The sequence below is a fragment of the Rhipicephalus microplus genome, unplaced genomic scaffold, assembly GCF_043290135.1.
Source record: "Rhipicephalus microplus isolate Deutch F79 unplaced genomic scaffold, USDA_Rmic scaffold_230, whole genome shotgun sequence".
In the NCBI taxonomy this organism is placed as follows: domain Eukaryota; kingdom Metazoa; phylum Arthropoda; class Arachnida; order Ixodida; family Ixodidae; genus Rhipicephalus; species Rhipicephalus microplus.
This window is the reverse complement of record NW_027464801.1, coordinates 125,001-137,500: the sequence shown is the minus strand read 5'-3', so window position 1 is coordinate 137,500 and position 12,500 is coordinate 125,001. Positions and strand designations below refer to the sequence as shown.

Sequence of the window (12,500 nt, the reverse complement as noted above, 5' to 3'; positions counted from 1 at the left end):
GTCCAAGTCCCTCGTTCTTCCGTGCTTCCTCTTTCGGCAAGTCGTTGCGGCACCTTCCCAAAGCGCGCAGACCCGCTAATCGCGACGAGCGCGACGTGGCCGTGCCGCCTTTCCCTCGGCAGCAAGCAAAACGCCTGGCAACGTCGACGCTCCCCTAACCGCGATCTCGCACCGTGTTTCGTGTGGCGAATTCAAAAGCCGGCCGGCGCTGCTGCAACCATTACGGTCGGTACGCATACGCCGCGGAGGGCGGGACGGTCATCGGAGCGTGCGGTTCCTCCATCGAGTACTGCGCACCTCGGCCGTCGCATCGCCGTGCCATGACCGGCCGCGCGTCAACGCGAACCGGTGCCAGCGAGATCCCTCGCCTGCAAGAACCGACCGGCAGCCTCCGTCACCCGAGGACGCGGAGGCGCTTGCCGCGGACGGCGGGACGGTATGCACTGGTGCACAGCGGACCCGTCACATCGCCAGTTCCTTGACCGACCGCCGACGCTTGTGCCGTTCCTCTCGTACTTGGCAGTCGCCGCGCGATTGTCGGGTCTCGTTCTTGCACGCTCGAACGGTCGGGAGGGCACTCGGCTGGCGTTTCGGGAACGCGCAGCCTCGCCTTCTACCGACGTAACCACGACTCGCCGTTCGCGCTCCGCCGCTCCTGTTTACAGTACTAGGCGGTCCCGCAGCGGTCGGGTCGCGCATTTCGAGCGCTTCGAGCCACGGTGCAGTGGCGGGTCGAAAGCCGACCTATGAGTGCGTTGCGCCGTTTGTACCCGCGTCCGCCACCTGGCCGACCGTCCAAGGTCGCGGTGTTGGCGTCCGCTGGGCGCAACAATTTGTCACGGGGTGCCGCTCCACATTCAGGCAGCCCCGTGGGGAAAAGCCGACCCCGCGTCCAAACGGGGTCAGCGGCAGAAAGTGTCGGGCGCAGACGCAGCTGAGGCGCTCACCCTTCACAATCCGTTAATGATCCTTCCGCAGGTTCACCTACGGAAACCTTGTTACGACTTTTACTTCCTCTAAATGATCAAGTTTGGTCATCTTTCCAACAGACCGGCGCAACCGAAAGGCCGCGCCGGACATCGGTCCGAAGACCTCACTAAATCATTCAATCGGTAGTAGCGACGGGCGGTGTGTACAAAGGGCAGGGACGTAATCAACGCGAGCTTATGACTCGCGCTTACTGGGAATTCCTCGTTCAAGGGGAACAATTGCAAGCCCCTATCCCAATCACGAAAGAAGTTCCACGGGTTACCCAGTCTTTTCAGACAGGGATAAAGACACGCTGCTTCCTTCAGTGTAGCGCGCGTGCGGCCCCGGACATCTAAGGGCATCACAGACCTGTTATTGCTCTGTTTCGTGCGGCTAGGAGCCGCTTGTCCCTCTAAGAAGGTTGTAAGGTGCTGGGAACCCCGCACCTATTTAATAGGCTAGAGTCTCGTTCGTTATCGGAATTAACCAGACAAATCGCTCCACCAACTAAGAACGGCCATGCACCACCATCCACCGAATCAAGAAAGAGCTCTCAATCTGTCAATCCTCCCAGTGTCCGGGCCGGGTAAGTTTTCCCGTGTTGAGTCAAATTAAGCCGCAGGCTCCACTCCTGGTGGTGCCCTTCCGTCAATTCCTTTAAGTTTCAGCTTTGCAACCATACTTCCCCCGGAACCCAAATACTTTGGTTTCCCGGAAGCTGCCCGCCGAGTCATTTGAGTAACTCAGGCGGATCGCTGGTTGGCATCGTTTATGGTCAGAACTAGGGCGGTATCTGATCGCCTTCGAACCTCTGACTTTCGTTCTTGATCAATGAAAACATTCTTGGCAAATGCTTTCGCAGTAGTTCGTCTTGCGACGGTCCAAGAATTTCACCTCTAGCGCCGCAATACGAATGCCCCCGTCCGTCCCTCTTAATCATTACCTCGTATTCCAAAAACCAACAGAACAGAAACGAGGTCTTGTTCTATTATTCCATGCAAGTTTATTCAGGCGACTCGCCTGCGTTGAGCACTCTAATTTTTTCAAAGTAAAAGCACCGGCCATCTCGAGGCACACAATGAAGTGCACCAAGAAAGAACCGGCATGATGTTCAGTCCGAGCCGTCGCATCGGGTAGATGCACTACTCGTCTGGAACTGAGATCCAACTACGAGCTTTTTAACCGCAGCAGCTTTAGTATACGCTATTGGAGCTGGAATTACCGCGGCTGCTGGCACCAGACTTGCCCTCCAATTGATCCTCGTTAAAGGATTTAGAGTGTACTCATTTCAATTACGGGGCCTCAAAAGAGTCCCGTATTGTTATTTTTCGTCACTACCTCCCCGTGCCGGGAGTGGGTAATTTGCGCGCCTGCTGCCTTCCTTGGATGTGGTAGCCGTTTCTCAGGCTCCCTCTCCGGAATCGAACCCTGATTCTCCGTTACCCGTAACAACCATGGTAAGCAAGTAACCTACCATCGAAAGTTGATAAGGCAGACACTTGAAAGAAACGTCGCCGGCTCGTGGCCATGCGATCAGCACAAAGTTATCCAGAGTCACCACACAATACGGGCCGAAACCCGATCGATCTTGGTCTAATAAAAGCACCCGTTACCCAAAGGGCTCCAGGCTCACTGCATGTATTAGCTCTAGAATTGCCACAGTTATCCAAGTAGGAAGAAACGATCTAAGGAACCATAACTGATTTAATGAGCCATTCGCGGTTTCGCCTTATTTCGGCATGTACTTAGACATGCATGGCTTAATCTTTGAGACAAGCATATGATTACTGGCAGGATCAACCAGGTAATCGTTCGACTGCGCGTCCGTCCTCGCCCTCGGCGGGCCGGACGCAGTCTGTGTGCGGCGGAGGCCACCTTCAGGCGCCCCAACACGCTTATTTTGCACTCCGAGATGACGGCGTTCGAGCTCGCTACGGCACAACCTTCCCGAAAGACGAGTGGGAGCCGTGCGGCAAGAAGCACGTTCATGCTCGCTCTTTTTCGTTGCATCGACTCGGTCGCGCCGTGCGGGTTGCCCAAGCCCGCTGCACTGTCGGTGGACCGGCCGGAACTAGCAACGGAGCCGAGACTGCAAAGCCGCCAGACGACGGGTCACGCCCGCGTCTTCGGCGCTTTCGCATCTGAATCGCCCGAGGACGACACGGAACACACCTCGATATCGTGGTAAAACGGCACCGTCCGACAACCAGCCCCTAACGCATCAAGCGGATGAGGCTGCAGACGACTGCCGTGGATTCCCCTGGAGCAGACCCGAGGACACGCTTGACGAGGCCGAAGCCCGCCGCATATCAGACACCCGGTCGCTTTCGCGTACGCCGCTCACGAGAACCCCCACATAATAGCAGCGATAAGTACCCAGACCTCCTTGGGCCCTAATACGAGCGTACTCGAGAAAATTTCACCGCGGGTGTGCCCCGAAACGTGTGGCATGTTGAGCGTGCCACAAGTCTACGTCGCTCTCAAACCCGCCGAGGTCGTAGAATTTGCGACCCTACTCACGAAATTCCCACCGAGGATACGGCCGCAAACGTACCGCACCTTGGGTAGGCCACGAGTTTGTGCAACACTACGCTGACGGCACAGCACCGAGGTCGTGCGCGCACGCACGGGAAAATTCCGCCGCGGTTTCTGCCGAAAACGTGAGGCACCACGACTCTCCGCAAGTTCGCGTCGACTGCGAAAGACCGAAGTCGTGAACGACGTGTCCGCTACTCGCCGCCGACACGCTGGACACCAAACGTACAACGACTCGACGGCGTCGTAGAGGCCCACGACGCGGTTTTCCTTAACGACGTCTCGGCGTGGCACCGACAGGTTAGAACGGCCGACCAACGTTCCCTGTCCGCCGTTCGGCTCAGTCGAAGGGCTCGGCGACTTCGGCAACGCTGCGAAGCCGCACGGTGACGCACGCCATGTCCCCATTTTTTTTTTTCTTTCTGCGTCTGCCGGGGTGCCCCTATAATAGCAGCGATAAGCACCCAGACCGCCGTGGGTCGCTCGCCCCGGCTGACGTGGTTTTTCGTACTCCTGCGGCGGTCGCCGTCAAGCACGTCCAAATACGCTACTTTCGTGGGCGCATTCACGCTCTTTCGCTTCGCCGGAGTGCCAGCACTCACTCTGCCAAAAACGGCGAACATCCGAGCGGCGGTTCCCACTTTTGCGTCGGCGTCGCAAACCCCGCCCCGGCAGACGAGGTTTGCCGTACTCGTGCGACGGTGGCCGGCGGGCACGTCGAAAGACGCCGATATCGTGCGCGAATTGGCGCACCTTGGCTTCACCGGAGTGCCGCCACTGACTCCTCCAAAAACGGCGAAGATCCGAGCGGCGCTTCCCACTTTCGCATCGGCGTCCCGAACTCCGCCCCGGCTGACGCGGTTTACCGTACTCGTGCGACGGTCGCCGGCGAGCACGTGGAAAGACGCCGATATCGTGCCCGAATCGGCTCCGTTCGGCTTCGCCGGAGTGCCAGCACTGGCTCGGCGAAAGACGACGAACATCCGAGCGACGGTTCTCACTATTGCGTACGCGTCGCAAACCCCGCCCCGGCAGACGCACTTTGCCGTACTCGTGCGACGGTCGCCGGCGAGCACGTAGAAAGACGCCGATATCGTGCCGGAATCGGCCCCGTTTGGCTTCGCCGGAGTGCCAGCACTCACTCGGCCACAAACGGCGAACATCCGAGCGGCGGTTCCCACTTAGCCGTCGGCGTCCCGAACTCCGCCCCGGCAGACGCGGTTGCCGAGCTCGTGCGACTAGCGACCGCGAAGCCGTCTCGCGACGCCGCTTTCGTGCGCGGCTCCCACTGCGACCTGGGTCACCCGAGGTCGACGAGCAAAAAAGAATGTCGAAAAAAATTTTTTTTTTTTTTGCGTCTGCCGGGGTGCCCCTATAATAGCAGCGATAAGCACCCAGACCGCCATGGGTCGCTCGCCCCGGCTGACGTGGTTTTTCGTTTTCCTGCGGTGGTCGTCGTCAAGCACGTCCAAACACGCCACTTTCGTGGGCGCATTCGCGCTCTTTCGCTTCGCCGGAGTGCCAGCACTCACTCTGCCAAAAACGGCGAACATCCGAGCGGCGGTTCCCACTTTTGCGTCGGCGTCGCAAACCCCGCCCCGGCAGACGAGGTTTGCCGTACTCGTGCGACGGTGGCCGGCGGGCACGTCGAAAGACGCCGATATCGTGCGCGAATTGGCGCACCTTGGCTTCACCGGAGTGCCGCCACTGACTCCTCCAAAAACGGCGAAGATCCGAGCGGCGCTTCCCACTTTCGCATCGGCGTCCCGAACTCCGCCCCGGCTGACGCGGTTTACCGTACTCGTGCGACGGTCGCCGGCGAGCACATGGAAAGACGCCGATATCGTGCCCGAATCGGCTCCGTTCGGCTTCGCCGGATTGCCAGCACTGGCTCGGCGAAAGACGACGAACATCCGAGCGACGGTTCTCACTATTGCGTACGCGTCGCAAACCCCGCCCCGGCAGACGCACTTTGCCGTACTCGTGCGACGGTCGCCGGCGAGCACGTAGAAAGACGCCGATATCGTGCCGGAATCGGCCCCGTTTGGCTTCGCCGGAGTGCCAGCACTCACTCGGCCACAAACGGCGAACATCCGAGCGGCGGTTCCCACTTAGCCGTCGGCGTCCCGAACTCCGCCCCGGCAGACGCGGTTGCCGAGCTCGTGCGACTAGCGACCGCGAAGCCGTCTCGCGACGCCGCTTTCGTGCGCGGCTCCCACTGCGACCTGGGTCACCCGAGGTCGACGAGCAAAAAAGAATGTCGAAAAAAATTTTTTTTTTTTTTTTGCGTCTGCCGGGGTGCCCCTATAATAGCAGCGATAAGCACCCAGACCGCCATGGGTCGCTCGCCCCGGCTGACGTGGTTTTTCGTTTTCCTGCGGTGGTCGTCGTCAAGCACGTCCAAACACGCCACTTTCGTGGGCGCATTCGCGCTCTTTCGCTTCGCCGGAGTGCCAGCACTCACTCTGCCAAAAACGGCGAACATCCTAGTGGCGGTTCCCACTTTTGCGTCGGCGTCGCCAACCCCGCCCCGGCATACGCGGTTTGCCGTACTCGTGCGGCGGTGGCCGGCGGGCACGTCGAAAGACACCGATATCGTGCGCGAGTCGATGCTTCTTGGTCTCGCAGGAGGGCCGCCACTCACTCCTGCAAAAACGGCGAAGATCCGAGCGGCGCTTCCCACTTTTTCGTCGGCGTCGCAAACCTCGCCCCGGCAGACGCGCTTTGCCGTACTCGTGCGACGGTCGCCGGCGAGCACGTCGAAATACGCCGATATCGTGCCCGAATCGGCCCCGTTTCGCTTCGCCGGAGTGCCAGCACTCGCTCGGCCAAAGACGACGAACATCCGAGCGACGGTTCCCACTATTGCGTACGCGTCGCGAACCCCGCCCCGGCAGACGCGGTTTGCCGTACTCGTGCGGCGGTGGCCGGCGGGCACGTCGAAAGACGCCGATATCGTGCACGAATTGGCGCTCCTTGGCTTCACCGGAGTGCCAGCACTCACTCGGCCAAAAACGGCGAACATCCGAGCAGCGGTACCCACTTAGCCGTCGGCATCCCGAACTCCGCGCCGGCTGACGCGGTTGCCGAGCTCGTGCGACTAGCGACCGCGAACGCGTCTCGCGACGCCGCTTTCGTGCGCGGCTCCCATTGCGACCTGGGTTACCCGAGCTCGACCAGCAAAAAAGAAGGTCGAAAATTTTTTTTTTTTTTCTGCGTCTGCCGGGGTGCCCCTATAATAGCAGCGATAAGCACCCAGACCGCCGTGTGTCGCTCGCCCCGGCTGACGTGGTTTTTCGTACTCCTGCAGCGGTCGCCGTCACGCACGTCCAAATACGCCACTTTCGTGGGCGCATTCGCGCTCTTTCGCGTCGCCGGAGTGCCAGCACTCACTCTGCCAAAAACGGCCAACATCCGAGCGGCGGTTCCCACTTTTGCGTCGGCGTCGTAAACCCCGCCCCGGCAGACGCGGTTTGCCCTACTCGTGCGACGGTCGCCGGCGAGCGCGTCGAAAGACGCCGATATCGTGCGCTAATTGGCGCTCCTTGGCTTCTCCGGAGTGCCGCCACTCACTCCTCCAAAAACGGCGAAGATCCGAGCGGCGTTCTCCACTTTCGCATCGGCGTCCCGAACTCCGCCCGGGCTGACGCGGTTTACCGTACTCGTGCGACGGTCGCCGGCGGGCACGTCGAAAGACGCCGATATCGTGCCGTAATCGGCCCCGTTTGGCTTCGCCCGTGTGCCAGCACTCACTCGGCCAAAAACGGCGAACATCCGAGCAGCGTTTCCCACTTTCGCATCGGCGTCCCGAAGCCCGCCCCGGCAGACGCGGTTTGCCCTACTCGAGCGACGGTCGCCGGCGATCACGTCGAAAGGCGCCGAATTCGTGCACGAATCGATGCTTCTTGGTCTCGCAGGAGGGCCGCCACTCACTCCTGCAAAAACGGCGAAGATCCGAGTTGCGCTTCCCACTTTTTCGTCGGCGTCCCGAACTACGCCCCGGCTGACGCGGTTTACCGTACTCGTGCGACGGTCGCCGGCGGGCACTTCAAAATACGCCGATTTCGTGGGCGCATTCACGCTGTTTCGCTTCCCCGGAGTGCCAACACTCACTCTGCCGAAAGCGGCGATCATCCGAGCGGCGGTTCCCACTTTTGCGTCGGCTTCGCAAACGGCGCCCCGGCAGACGCGCTCGTGCGACGTACTCGTGCGACGGTCGCCGGCGAGCACGTCGAAAGACGCCGATATCGTGCTCGAATCGACCCCGTTTCGCTTCGCCGGAGTGCTGCCAGTCACGGCGCAGAAAACGGCGAACAAGTGTTTTTTTTTTTTTTTTTCCTAGAATTTGTGTTATAGAAGGCACATTTGATATCGGACGATAATTTTCAACTTTATCACGCGCACCGATTTTCGTGTAGAGGTTTGCAAGTTTATGGGAATTTCTCCACTTGGAATAATGCGATTTAGTAGTACTACGAGAACTTCATGGATGTACTCAAGGGTACGGGGCAAGTCAGTTACGTCAACACCTGCAGATTTTTTACACTTCAAACTGAAAATTGTTGGTTGTGAGTCCTCGTGTGATATTAAAGGCCGATTCGCTAACACATAGAACAAAGAAAGAAAGGAAGAAAAAACGCCCGCGCTCGCTCAAGAAACCTGGGTTCGCAACAAGTGGCAACAACAAGCAACCGAGCGAGTGCGCCAAAACCCGTGGCGGCCGAACAAACGCGAAGTCCCAACCGCGTCAGCCGGGGCGGCACGGGACAGGAAAAATCACTTCAGCCGGGGCGGCGGGGCACCGAATAAACCTCGTCACCTCGTCGCAGGATAAAAGAGGAAACAAAAAGTCTAAACAGCGTCTGCTGGAGCGAATGCGTAATAAAACAACAACAACAACAAAAAAAAAAAAACACCCGCGCTCAAGAAGTCTGCAATCACCACAAAAGGCGACTGTGACCGAGCAGCGTCAGCCGGGGCCGTGCGGAAACGGAAAAACCGCGACTACCGGGGCGTCGAGGCACCGAAAAATCCACTTCAGCCGCGGCGAAAAAAAAAAACAAAAAGAAAGACGGAGGGGGGGGGGGGAACCACGTCTGCCGGGGCGAAGGAAAAAAAAAAAACGCGTCTGCCGGGGCGAGCCCGGGTGCGGCACCACCGGGAAAACTGTGGCAAACAGACATGGCGATCGAGTGAGTGGGCCGCCAGCCAGGCTCAGCCAAAAAGTGCAAAGTCCGAACTGCGTCAGCCGGGGCGGCAAAAACCACGTCAGCCGGGGCGGCGCAAAAAACCGCGTCTGCCGGGGCGGCACGAAACCGCGTCAGCCGGGGCGGCGCGAAAACTGCGTCAGCCGGGGCGAAAGAAAAAAAAAAAAAAAACGCGTCTGCCGGGGCGAGCCCGGGTGCGGCACCACCGGGAAAACTGTGGCAAACAGACATGGCGATCGAGTGAGTGGGCCGCCAGCCAGGCACAGCCGAAAAGTGCAAAGTCCGAACCGTGTCAGCCGGGGCGGCAAAAAACCGCGTCAGCCGGGGCGGCGCAAAAAACCGCGTCTGCCGGGGCGGCACGAAACCGCGTCAGCCGGGGCGGCGCGAAAACTGCGTCAGCCGGGGCGAGCCCGGGTGCGGCACCACCGGGAAAACTGTGGCAAACAGACATGGCGATCGAGTGAGTGGGCCGCCAGCCAGGCTCAGCCAAAAAGTGCCAAGTCCGAACTGCGTCAGCCGGGGCGGCAAAAAACCGCGTCAGCCGGGGCGGCGCAAAAAACCGCGTCTGCCGGGGCGGCGCGAAAACCGCGTCTGCCGGGGCGGCGCGAAAACTGCGTCAGCCGGGGCGAAAGAAAAAAAAAAACGCGTCTGCCGGGGCGAGCCCGGGTGCGGCACCACCGGGAAAACTGTGGCAAACAGACATGGCGATCGAGTGAGTGGGCCGCCAGCAAGGCTCAGCCAAAAAGTGCTAAGTCCGAACTGCGTCAGCTGGGGCGGCAAAAAACCGCGTCTGCCGGGGCGGCACGAAACCGCGTCAGCCGGGGCGGCGCGAAAACCGCGTCTGCCGGGGCGGCACGAAACCGCGTCAGCCGGGGCGGCGCGAAAACTGCGTCAGCCGGGGCGAGCCCGGGTGCGGCACCACCGGGAAAACTGTGGCAAACAGACATGGCGATCGAGTGAGTGGGCCGCCAGCCAGGCACAGCCGAAAAGTGCTAAGTCCGAACTGCGTCAGCCGGGGCGGCAAAAACCGCGTCAGCCGGGGCGGCGCGAAAACCGCGTCTGCCGGGGCGGCACGAAACCGCGTCAGCCGGGGCGGCGCGAAAACTGCGTCAGCCGGGGCGAGCCCGGGTGCGGCACCACCGGGAAAACTGTGGCTAACAGACATGGCGATCGAGTGAGTGGGCCACCAGCCAGGCTCAGCCAAAAAGTGCTAAGTCCGAACTGCGTCAGCCGGGGCGGCAAAAACCGCGTCAGCCGGGGCGGCGCAAAAAACCGCGTCTGCCGGGGCGGCACGAAACCGCGTCAGCCGGGGCGGCGCGAAAACTGCGTCAGCCGGGGCGAAAGAAAAAAAAAAAACGCGTCTGCCGGGGCGAGCCCGGGTGCGGCACCACCGGGAAAACTGTGGCAAACAGACATGGCGATCGAGTGAGTGGGCCGCCAGCCAGGCACAGCCGAAAAGTGCCAAGTCCGAACTGCGTCAGCCGGGGCGGCAAAAAACCGCGTCAGCCGGGGCGGCGCAAAAAACCGCGTCTGCCGGGGCGGCACGAAACCGCGTCAGCCGGGGCGGCGCGAAAACTGCGTCAGCCGGGGCGAGCCCGGGTGCGGCACCACCGGGAAAACTGTGGCAAACAGACATGGCGATCGAGTGAGTGGGCCGCCAGCCAGGCTCAGCCAAAAAGTGCCAAGTCCGAACTGCGTCAGCCGGGGCGGCGCAAAAAACCGCGTCTGCCGGGGCGGCGCGAAAACCGCGTCTGCCGGGGCGGCGCGAAACCGCGTCAGCCGGGGCGGCGCGAAAACTGCGTCAGCCGGGGCGAAAGAAAAAAAAAAAAACGCGTCTGCCGGGGCGAGCCCGGGTGCGGCACCACCGGGAAAACTGTGGCAAACAGACATGGCGATCGAGTGAGTGGGCCGCCAGCCAGGCACAGCCGAAAAGTGCCAAGTCCGAACTGCGTCAGCCGGGGCGGCAAAAAACCGCGTCAGCCGGGGCGGCGCAAAAAACCGCGTCTGCCGGGGCGGCACGAAACCGCGTCAGCCGGGGTGGCGCGAAAACTGCGTCAGCCGGGGCGAGCCCGGGTGCGGCACCACCGGGAAAACTGTGGCAAACAGACATGGCGATCGAGTGAGTGGGCCGCCAGCCAGGCTCAGCCAAAAAGTGCCAAGTCCGAACTGCGTCAGCCGGGGCGGCGCAAAAAACCGCGTCTGCCGGGGCGGCGCGAAAACCGCGTCTGCCGGGGCGGCGCGAAAACTGCGTCAGCCGGGGCGAAAGAAAAAAAAAACGCGTCTGCCGGGGCGAGCCCGGGTGCGGCACCACCGGGAAAACTGTGGCAAACAGACATGGCGATCGAGTGAGTGGGCCGCCAGCAAGGCTCAGCCAAAAAGTGCCAAGTCCGAACTGCGTCAGCCGGGGCGGCAAAAAACCGCGTCTGCCGGGGCGGCACGAAACCGCGTCAGCCGGGGCGGCGCGAAAACCGCGTCTGCCGGGGCGGCACGAAACCGCGTCAGCCGGGGCGAGCCCGGGTGCGGCACCACCGGGAAAACTGTGGCAAACAGACATGGCGATCGAGTGAGTGGGCCGCCAGCCAGGCACAGCCGAAAAGTGCTAAGTCCGAACTGCGTCAGCCGGGGCGGCAAAAACCGCGTCAGCCGGGGCGGCGCAAAAACCGCGTCTGCCGGGGCGAATGCAAAAAAAACAAAGAAAAAAGCCCGCGCTTAATCAAAAGAAAACAAAGAAAAAAGCTTGCGCTTAATCAAAAGAAAACAAACAAAAAAAGTTCGCGCTTAAGCCTGGCGGTGGAACCACCGGGGCAAACAGACCTGGCGATCGAGTGAGTGGGCCGCCAGCCGGGGTGAGCCAAAAAGTGCAAAGTCGGAACCGCGTCAGCCGGGGCGGCGCGAAAACCGCGTCAGCCGGGGCGGCGCAAAAACTGCGTCAGCCGGGGCGGCACGGAAAAACGAAAACCGCGTCAGCCGGGGCGGCACGGAAAAACGAAAACCACGTCAGCCGGGGCGACATCAAAATGAGGAAAAAAAAAAAAAACTGCCTTAGGACACCTGCGTACACTTTCATGCGTTTGGGCATATCTCTCTGTAACACGCGCGCCCCTCGTTACGCGCGGCACACCCATATTTCGGCGGCATGTGGCACTCCGACACCCATATTTCGGCGGCATGTGGCACTCCGACACCCATATTTCGGCGGCATGTGGCACGCGCGCCCGTCCCTACGCACGGCACACCGCAGTGCTTTCTCGATATTTTTCTTTTCCTCCAACACCGTCATCTATAGGCTTTTAGTGACCTGTTGCTCGTGGCAAAAGTTCGCTAGCTCTGACACCTCTTGCATGCGCACCGTTTTTGCGCACGGTGCTATGCCGCAAAGCACGGCAGTCGCATGCGTTTCTCTCAGGCACCTCTTTTTTGACACAACGCTGTGGTGCTTAGAAACACACCCGCCGCTTTTGCGCACAGAACTCCACCGTACAGCACGGTAGTCACGTTTGTTCCACACGAACAGCAGTGTGCATCGTGCTACGACACTTTGAAAGCTTTTTCTTCCGAGTCTCGACCGCGCTGTTCCTTTCGTACTTGGCGCGGTTTTGGGACCAGCTTTGTTTTAAACCCCTACTGCGCGCCGTTCCTTTCGTACTTGGCGCGGTTCAGGGTTTGTTTCGAGCCCTTAGCCGCGCTGTTCCCTCCGTACTTGGCGCGGTTTAGGGTCGAGCTTTGTCTCGAGCCCTCTCCGCGCCGTTCCTTCCGTACTTGGCGCGGTTTAGGGTTTGTTTCGAGCCC

The 12,500-nt window shown here is 60.6% G+C and overlaps 1 non-coding gene across 1 annotated transcript; it reads right to left on the bottom strand.

The window, feature by feature from the left end:
• Positions 1-961: 961 nt before the first annotated feature.
• LOC142792633 (small subunit ribosomal RNA) lies at positions 962-2,776 on the bottom strand. Its single transcript, XR_012891086.1, has one exon. It is a non-coding gene; the product is annotated as a small subunit ribosomal RNA (ribosomal RNA).
• Between the last annotated feature and the right edge of the window lie 9,724 nt (positions 2,777-12,500).